At 32.1% G+C, this 10,944-nt stretch overlaps 1 pseudogene; it reads right to left on the reverse strand.

The window, feature by feature from the left end:
- Positions 1-3,848: 3,848 nt before the first annotated feature.
- On the reverse strand, positions 3,849-8,209 carry LOC115961290 (annotated as a pseudogene).
- Between the last annotated feature and the right edge of the window lie 2,735 nt (positions 8,210-10,944).

The following is a 10,944-nucleotide window of genomic DNA, read 5'->3' on the forward strand; positions in this document are numbered from 1 at the left end:
GAGTAGATAGAGTCTAGCTTACCTCTAGTGCATTTTCAACTTGATATCTCTTTTTGTTTTAAGTATACAATGACAAGTGGTAGTGTATTTTAATCTCAACATTTTATTTAGTTAGTGTATGATGTAGCAATTTCTCACTAAAACAATAGGAGATTCCAATTAAAAAATATATATACATTGGAGATAAGCCAAACCTGAGTATATATATACTATGTGCATTCACCAATGTGTAACCTCTAGTGTAAGAAGATAAATAAAATAGGGAAGTGTAATCATTTTTTATTTTTGGTAAACCAACGATGATATATGAAGAGGATAAAATATAAGCCTGACGGGCCTGTGGTAATGGGCCTGCCAGATTGGAATTGTTGGGCCGATGTAGAGATGATCCAACGCTCATTGAAGGCCCATCGCTGAAGGACACAGTAAGGGCCCTTGATCTAAGGTCTCTATCGCTCATTGCCTAAAACGCCCTAAAATCCCAATATGGAAATCCGAGCACAAGGGTGATTCTAAAAGACACGCACACTGAAAGTAGATCTCCTCTACAAGGAAAAACCTTGCTCACCACACTCAGAAAGATTCAAGTAGAGTTCTATAAGGAAAAGACTTCCACACTAAGGAGGAATAGCCAATCATCTACTACTATAAAATCCCCAATACCCTCGCAAAAGAAGATACGCATAATTTACCCTCTCTAGCACTCTAGAGTTGTGAGAATAATTCTAACTTGACCTTCGAAGAGTATTTGGCCGGCACCACACCGATGCTCTCTAAGGTCTTCGGTTATTTTGTTGTGCAGGTTCATTTTGAGTCGCGAGTGCTGTGTGACCTATTGATGATATTTTCGGCATCATCAATATAAATTAACTACGAATAAGTCTATTACAAAAAAGCTCGGCTTTATCAAAAGCTAGCAAGTCCTCCACCATATATTAACATAGTTAGAAGATAAGGTGGCTCTAAACTTAGCCAATGTATCAACACATTGATTCGATTCATTCTCTACTTTCCTTCTTTTTGTTAGCTGTGAGTTTGAGCGTGTGTATCCACTATCCAACCAACTTCAAACAGAAAATTTATTATTTGAGAGAAAACTAATTAGTGCGTGTATCATGAATAATCTAATAATTAACGAGAGAGAGACCCTTCCAGCCAGCCAAGCTCTCTTTTCCACACAACCCTCAAAGCAAAGTGGACTTTCCTAAAGTAGGAGAGGTTTTTAAAAAGTCTGGACAAGAGAGGAAAGCCCGGTCCAAAAAAAAAAAAAGAAATGGAGATATGAAAAGAGAATAAGTCAGGAGACACAATCACACAAAGGAACCGCGAGAGACGTCCGTCAAAAGAGACAGACAATGGTGTCCTCCAACGATTTTCACGTGGACAAATTATCTAAACTCATATCAGCAAAAATGCAAATTAACCAAAATTCGTGTGGGCTTATATCTACTATATATTTTTAAAAAAATTAATAATTGAACCAAAAATTTTTTAATAATTTTTTCACGCTGAAAACTATGTTCATAACATTTTTACAACAAAACTTGTCATAAACTTAATGCCCAATAGTTAATTATATATTGGTAAAATAAAATTTAATTATTAAAAATGAAAAGTCTAAGGATATATAAAATTGATACTCAAAGTCCAATTCACAGTGATATTTGTTTTTAAAAAATCAAATTATAAGAAAGAAAAAAAATAAGCAATCAAATTATAAGAACGGTGTAGATTTCTTGTTAGGAAGGAGGGGCAGTGAGCACTCAGTACTCTCTTTTTTTGGAGGGTCCCAGGAGGAAATTTCTAAGTAACCTAAGCATTGACTTGGGTGTTTAATCCCTGTGCCTAGTGCAAAGGATTATTATCCTAATACTAGTACGAAAAGAGCAATCAATCGAGCAAGATCTTGAAGCACATCCAAACACAACAGAATAAATCTCTGTTGAGAAACATATATATAGTTCGCTCAAAACCAAACTATAGTAGAGATACAAGGTTCTTAGTAATTATTACATATTTTCACTATCACTCATCAATTTGAGTGGTATAAGCCTTTAAATAAAATGTCATCGGGATAAGATAAACTCTAATCTTAAATTCTTGTATTTAGTTTAAGAAATAAATTTAAAATAAATTTCTGTGACTAAATACATATTTCTATAAAATCCATAATAACAAACATTATTTAAAAAAACATTATTCATATTGACATAACAACAAACATATTTGACTTTATTTTGATCTTAAAACAATTATATGTATGGAACGATTATAAAGTGAGATCATTAGTTTTAAGCTCCTTCTTTTCGTATATCAATTTCATTCAAACTGCAAATATTTCCATGCTTACCTACTTGCGAATAAGAGGAAGGTGTTGAATTTGATAGAATCTTCATTTTTTTGTTTTTAATAATTCGATAATTGAGGAAGGGGATTAAACCTTGAACATGTCTATTGAATATTGACATATTAGGGAGTACGGTTAAGCTAAAGGCTCTAAAATAAAATTTCTTAATTAAAATTTTTTCATAAATCATTGTAAACTCAATGCACATTGCCATGATAAGACCATAACAAACTTTATCTTTGACGTTTCTATGCCACTCCTAGAGTCATTGTAATTTTTTCATTTTATTTGTGGTTTAAAATAGGGGAGATATAGTTAGTAAAAATCTAACCGACCCACTGGACAAACATAAGATTGAAAAGAAGGAAAACAAATGATTTGACATTGTTAAACCTTCTGTGGGGTCAAAGAATTTGACAACCCCGACCCACTTTATACTAAGCCCAAGGCCCACGCCGAGGAGGAAGAAATGCCCGAGGACGAATGAAGAAAGACCAAATTGCCTAGAAATATCACAGAGGACAATCCTATTCTCGGCCAACCGAGATCATAGAAGGGAAGAGCGGCATGCCATTGAAGGCAGCCTCCCAAAGCATCCCAAGAAAAAGACAAGTACAATAGGTCAACCATGGGAGCATGGTGGAGGAGCAATTCAAGAAGAAACTGTCACCTCCACATTAAATGCCCACAACTAACGTTCTGGCTGCATTAATGAGAAAATGACCCCTAAACAGTGCTGTCTTGGTTGCTGCAACTCACAAAAGGTTGGGGCAGGCGGCTAATGGGACAAGCACTCGAGTAGTGACCTGCATGATTAACAGATGGAGGGCCAAGATCGACTGGAAGGGGATATATAATGTGAGAAATCCTCCAGGAAAAGGGGGGCGGGATTTAGGAAGAGAGAACGCGGGAGTAATTTGTATGACCTTTGAAACCTTTGTAACGAAGCACAGAAGAAATAATAAGAACAACAAGCTCCTCAGATGAGGGCTAAGGACAGAATTTCACACTTCAGTCCACGTCCTTGTTATTCGATCCACTCATAACCATGTCCAGTTATTGTAACCCTCACTAAGGCCTAGTTCTTAAACCCATTCTTTATAAATTTATTGTATTGGGCTAGTTGGGTCTGAGTCCACTCATCTAATAGAAGAAGTGCTTAAACCCAGTCCCTATTCCTTCCTTTTCAATTCATTTCATATGTAGATATTTGTGGCCAAGCATATCTACATATGCGAGACTACAAAACGCAACATAACATAATTTAGAAAAAGATTGACCAAGGCTTGGGTTGATCTTGTTTGCTAAACGCACCATAACAAAAAGCACTATAGTAATTTCATAATTTGGTGTATAGGATTCTCTCTCTCTCTCTCTCTCTCTCTCTCCATATATATATATATATATATATATAACGCACCATAATATAACTTACAAAAAAATTGACCACCTAAAAAAGAAATAATATCAATCAAACACACCCATAATAAAATGACACTAGTTAATAGTAAAAGCCACCATGCCAAATATTCATATTGTAAATAATCATTAAAGGCTCTTCATCTATAAGCTCAAAATAAAAATAATTCACAAAGATCTTCACTAGCACTGTTTCATTAGGTTTCCTTCAAAAGAAGAAATGCATTTTTGGACAAAATAGAGACATATCATAACAAAATCGTTGTAGTTGAAGAATCTACTGGAGTTCTTAGTGGGGAAGACAAAAAAGGCTTGGGAGGCATTTCCAAGAAATCAAGGCTTCCTTCCAACATATCCACCACTTTACTCATTGATGGTCGGTCTGAGGGATCAGTCTGTATGCACCACAAACTCATTATTATCATCTTCCTTGCACTTTCTTCATCCTCTTTGATAATGAGGCCTTGCAATCCTAGTTCTTCATCTAGTTCAAGATGTTTGTAAATCCAGTGTAGAAAATATATTTCACTAGTACGATCAATGCTAACATCAATATTCTTTCTTCCCCCAATCATTTCTAAAACCATCATTCCATAACTGAAGACATCTGACTTGTGAGAGACCCCTCCAAAATTTCTACAAAATAGTTCTGGAGCTATATATCCTATAGTCCCTCTTGCTCCCACCATTGATACGATGCTCTCTTCTCTAGAGCATATTTTTGCAAGGCCAAAATCAAAAATCTTTGGGCAAAAGTTCTCATCCAAAATAATGTTGTGAGGCTTTATATCAAAATGCAAGATTCGTGTATTGCAACCTCTATGCAAGTACGTATTCTAATCCCCAACCAATACCAACTGCAATCTTGTATGATGTTTCCCATGCCAATTGATGATCAACATTTGTGGAAAAACCTTTATATATGAACTTTTCAAGAGATCCATTTGGCATAAACTCATAGATCAGAACTCTTTTAGAATATTCAAAGCAAAAGCCCATAAGAGTGACAATGTTAACATGAGAGTTTCTACTAATGCTTGCAACCTCGTTTAGGAATTCGTCTCCATTACCTTTTGATTCTTTCAAAACTTTCACGGCCACAAAACGACCATCTTTTAACTTCCCCTTGTATACACCACCATAGCCCCCTTGCCCCAGTTTATATTTGAAACTGTTGGTCATTTTCTTTATATCTGAATAACTGTATCTTCTAATACCAAGTGGACCGTGATTCCTTATAAAGGCCTCTACACTCTGATAGGTTAGTGTTTGCTTTTTCCAAAGACAAATAATTTTAGTAAATGAGAGATATCCCAAGAAGTAGCAAATTATGACCACCAGAACTCCAATTCCAGCAAATGAAGTGACTGTAATCAAAGAATATATATCACAAAGTAATATGGTGCATAAAATAGTGTAACTCAAATTACCGGCTGAGAATCTCTTGAACTTTTAAAATTTGCATTCAATTGTGGTAACACCAGACTAGCAATGAAGAAAAAAATATGTAAGAATTACTTGGCATTGGAGTTAGGTTTGGTTTGATTGGAGAAGAAATCATGAACATTAAAAGATTATCTATTGTTGGTCAACAAAGACGCATCATTAATTGCGATTGAAAATTTGAAGACATCTCTTTTAAAATCTTCTAATGGATTCTCTGAAAGAAAGATAATAGAGTAATTTGAAAACTTATTGTTGCATGAAAAATATATTTTGGTACATACTGTAAAGCTTTGATTATTTGCCATACTCAAGAAGAAAATCATGATAGCTTGTATTTGGCACTTACTACGTGTTGAAAAATAAAATATATTACTTGTAAGATGGAATAATTTAATTTCAAACTCGAATATATATTGCAACAAGATATCTGATTGAAGAGGCATCTTACCTAATGCTATCACTAGTACTACCCTGCTTCTATTATTCCCTACACAACAAAAATTGTGTGTGTTAGACAGGAAAGATCAAAAGGACGCAGCTACGAATATGACTGAAGAGGCATGCTTTGAAATCTTAGCAGCTTTACATGAACTATTAAAAACAGCTCCTACGTATCTTATAACCTAAATTTGAAACTAATTCGAATCAGGTAAAGCTACTTCTGTAAGGAGTGGATTACGGCATGGAGCAAAAATAGTAGCACATGTATAAGAAATATAACTACAACCAAAAAATATAAAGAAATTGGTGTGCTTTTTCATGAATATATGTCAGTGTTTATCCAAACATTTTTGCATTACTCCTATACCCATAACTTTCGTACCTTTGCTACAATAATATTCTCCTTTGTTGTCAGTCTTACATTGACCTCCATTGATATAACACTGGCGACAATCTTCAGTCACATGCATATCAAGCAAAATCCCAGCAGATAACAATCGAAACAGGTCAGTGGCGGCTGTAGGATTTTTTTTCTAGGGGGGTCAGCAATGGCAAAGCTAGACAAATGTCATTGGGGGCAACTAAAAAATAAAATGATAACTTTTTTTTTTCTTGTACATACAACTTCCATACTATATACAATAATCTAAAATAGTATTCTAAATGCAATTTAGTATAAAATACAACTATATTGTACAATAGTTTAAAAAAGTTATTAATAGTTTAAAGATAGGTAATACAACCATTGAATGCATAAACAAATATAATTAAATAATTAATCATACATTTTTGTTAAATTAATAATAACTTATTATATTTATATGTAATATCAATTAAATAAAAATATATGATAAAGAAAAATTGTGACACACCTAGGAGTAGGATTAGAGCATCCGTAGCAGATGTTCCAAAAATTATGTCATTTTACCACATCAAATGCCTACTTTATTATTTTACCACATTATTTTACAACATCCCATTTATCAGATGTTTTATAATTCAATTCTATACATTAAAATAATATTTACTACACATTAAAATAATATTTACTACACATCAACACAATAAACAAACAACAAACAATATACCACATCTCTTCCGTACCGTGGCAAATTTGCCACGGTACTGTTCAATGTTGCAAAAAAAAAAAAAAAAAAAATTACCACATCTACTAAATGGGCTAATATTGGGTTTGGTGTGGGATATGTGCCAAATATTTAGCATTTGGCACATATCCCACATCTAGTGTGGGTGCTCTTAGGAGTAAATGTGAAACTAAGAAAGTAATAATTAATATAAGTTTTTGCTTTTGAAGTGTATGGCTTTTTAATCATACTCGTGGTCTCTCTCTTGGAATTTGAGCAAACATTAAAAGACTTCTTGGACTTGGAAATATATAAAGCATTTATCAAACTATTTGATCAAATAAAGAGAAAAACTAAGAAAATATAGAAGAGAAAAAGAGAAATAAGGAGAATGAGGAAAGAATCACATAGGTAGATAGAAATCTGTTGGTTGTAACAGTGATGTAATTTTTTGCTTATGAAGAAGGAAAATGCAGAGAAAAATAGCTTCATTTTGCTATCAACTATAAAGTAAGTCAAAATCCCGGAGAGAAGATTTATCTTTTTCTTTTTTTTTTTAATGAAGGAGCAAAATTTTGAAACTTTTTAAAAATTTTTTTTTTTTTTTTTTATAAATTCAATTCACAATACTTTTACAAAAAATTTATAACAAAATTTAGGTGGCAAGTTTTTAAAGGTAGGTAAAAAGTGATGTCAATTGTGGGTCTAAATAAAAATTAGGCGAAACTACACTATTGGTCCCTGAAGTTTACCCTATGTGCGCAATTGGTCCCTCAAGTTTGAAGCGAGCACAATTGGTCCCTTAAGTTTTAAAACTGAGTTCTATTAGTCCTGTTACTAACTGCTGTTAATGGTGTTATTTGCGTGGCTAACGGAACAATGACTAGGCATTTTTTTAAATGATGTGGCATGTTTTAAATTAAAAATTAAAAATAATGATTCCACGTTAGATGAAATTGAAAAATCATATTGACAAGATTAAAAACAAATCTTATATTTGTTTAACAAAGGCACGATGGAGATAGTAGAAACACAAATTTAAAATCATATGAACTGTTAAATAATTTCTTTTTTAAAAGCATTTAGGGTGTTCTAGATAGTAGAAACACAAATTTAAAATCTTTTAGCATCACCAACAACAACAAAAGTAATTTTAACAAAGAGTTGCCGCAAAATAATTTTTTGACATCAATCAAATAGTTGTCGCATACCCAAGGGTGTCCAAGAGACTGACTAACTTGACCCACCCAAAGGATCCAATCAGATTCAAACTAGACTCAATCAAATTCAATGTTGTGGAGGTTGATGATAGGTCTCTGCCTTCAAAACCCAATTGTAGCGGGTTGATCGATGATGACCCAAGTACAATCTGGCTAGATCTGCCAGATTCAATAAGATCTAATCTAAACTAGATCTCACCAGATATTCTCCATATGTCTCTTTCTACCAAGATCTCACCCAATTGTGCCATTTTCCGTTGTTATCTCACTGGGTCTTCAGAGTTTCTGGATTCTCCTATTTCTCCCGAATCCGATCACCACCTAGTGGTTATCCGAGTTGTTCAATCTGATCTCCTTAATGGTTGGCGACAGGTATGGTTCTTCTTAGCCTGATCTGATTGCAATGGAAATTCCATTTGAGTTCTTGTGACTGTCAATCTCTCACTTCCCCTTCTCTCTCTCTCCGTTGTGCCTTTGTTAAACAAATATCATATTTGTTTTTAATCCAGTTGATATGATTTTTCAATTTCATCTATCGTGGAAATTTTTTTTTTAATTTTTAATTAAAAATATGCCACATCATTAAAAAAAAAAATGCTAAGCCATTGTTCCGTTAACCACATAAGTAAAACTGTTAACAACAGTTAGTAAAAGGACCAATACAAGTCAGGTTTAAAACTTAAGAGACTAATTGTGCTCGTTTCAAACTTTAGGGACCAATTGCACACACAGGATAAACTTCAGGGACCAATAGTGCAGTTTCGCCTAAAAATTAGTTACAACTTGCCATATTACATTTATTGTGAAAATAGCATTAAAATGATTATATTCAAATTTATCTTAGTTGGGTTTAAGTAAAATTTAGGGTTAGGGTGTTTAAAATTTTATTTTAGGGGGTCAAAACATTTTTTTTTTTTATTTATCTATACTATTAATAAGAGGATTTCCTTATTTCATCTTCAATTTTTTGCGTACCAAAATATGCTCATACAAATTCTGAAATAACATACCCTTTAGTTTAATTTTTTTTCCAAAAAAAAAGCAAAAAAGTTTAATACAATTATACTATCTCACGTACAAAAAAAAAAAAAAAAAAAACCCGTTAATCTCACCACTCATTTGTATTCAAATTTTTGATTCCTATCTGTATTTTCTATCTATTTGGATTCAAACTTCACTTATTTCTATATAAAAAAAAAAAAATACAAAGTTATTTCCTCGAAGAAAAAAAAAATAAAAAAACTCATTACCTCACTTAAAAACTACTCATTTTGATCCCAAAATTTCTATGATTTTTTTTTTTTTTTTAATTCTTTAAAACATTCCAAAATTTTTGTTATCCAAATTCTTCACAGTTATCACAAATCCCCATTCATCTACACTGACGTATATCATCTTTCTTTTATTCAAATCTCAATTTTTTTTACCTATTACAATTCTTACTCAATCAATAAATTCAAATATACCCCATTAGGTTTCAACTTCTTACGGTTTTCTATTTCATTTTTAAACATTATTCCATGTTACTTTATCTCTTTTAAAAGAAATAAACACACAGTTATTTATATATCATTTTTAAGCATTATAACACTAAACCAGGAAAAAAAAAAAAAAAAAAGGTAAGAAAATACTGTGAGTTTGTTCATAATGCTTTTTTTTTTTTTTTTTAAGTAGTTACAATCATCTCGGTGCCAGTGGTCCACCAAAACAAAAGCTATAACCCTGTGAGTCGTCTTTGTATGAATTATCTCCTTCAAAGTAGCAACTAGACATAAAGGTATGAACATCAGTTGGAGACTGCAAATCATAGTTGGAATCCGTATATTGAATTTGGTTCATAAAACAAGTCTGTTCACATATACCATCATCAAAATGTCCACTGCCCATAGGAGGGCAAGTATTATCATCCGGCGGAGTGAAAACATAGCCTCCCCATTTCAATGTGTATGCTCCTTCAACTAACTCTTTAAATTCTGTGGGTGGCCAATACCCAATTGGATCAATATTATCATTATAAACCACCCACCATTTTCCACCTTCGTTGACTGGATCCTATTGTTAAAAAGGAAAAACAAATTAAATGAAGGATCAGACATTCTGCAAAATATTTTTTTTGATAATTTTTAATTGTTTGTTAAATTACTGATTCTCCCAAATACTTAATTATTGGAATATGGTAAATTTAATCATATAACCATATACTTCTAACACTCACTATCATGTGCGGGCTCAAACTCCCTTTTAATAAGTGATGTCCAGCATGTGAGATTTTAAATAGAGGTAGAGTGGAGAAGACAAAAATCGAACTTAGGATATTCTGCTTTGATACTATATATATTAAATTACTGATTCTCTAAAAACTTATGATATTGGAATATGATAAATTTAATTATTTAACTACATATTTCCAGTGGTAGCTCCAGAAAATTTTTTCAGGGTGGTCATTAAAAACACTTAATTTAAAATTTTTTATTAATAATAAAACTTGAATATATTAACATCACAAAATTAAAAACATATTCAAATACATAAAGTTTTAAAATTTTCTTTCAAAAGTTTTCATATTTTAAAATTGTCCTGTGATATGATAGTTTTACTATTAATATTTTCTTCTACATCTTTTTCAATATACACAATCAAGCAATTATTAAGCTACTGATCTCCTATTTAATTACTAACATATTGCCTAAATAAATACTAATATAAACAAAATACATTATCTTTTTGAAAAAATATATCACATAAATCCAACAAATTCGACTAAATACTAAAGAAAATACTAACAGACTAGCTATTTGAAAAGTGTGCATTTATATATATATATATATATATATATATATATAAGCCACTTTAAAATGTGCCAGTTGAAACACAATTTAAATAATCACACTTAAACATTTGATTTGAGATTTTAGGCTAATATGTTTGTTTGAGCAATTTTTGAGAAATGTTATGTTCACAACATTTTTGTAACAATTTCTCAACA

The sequence above is a fragment of the Quercus lobata genome, chromosome 9 (genome assembly GCF_001633185.2).
Source record: "Quercus lobata isolate SW786 chromosome 9, ValleyOak3.0 Primary Assembly, whole genome shotgun sequence".
NCBI lineage: Eukaryota > Viridiplantae > Streptophyta > Magnoliopsida > Fagales > Fagaceae > Quercus > Quercus lobata.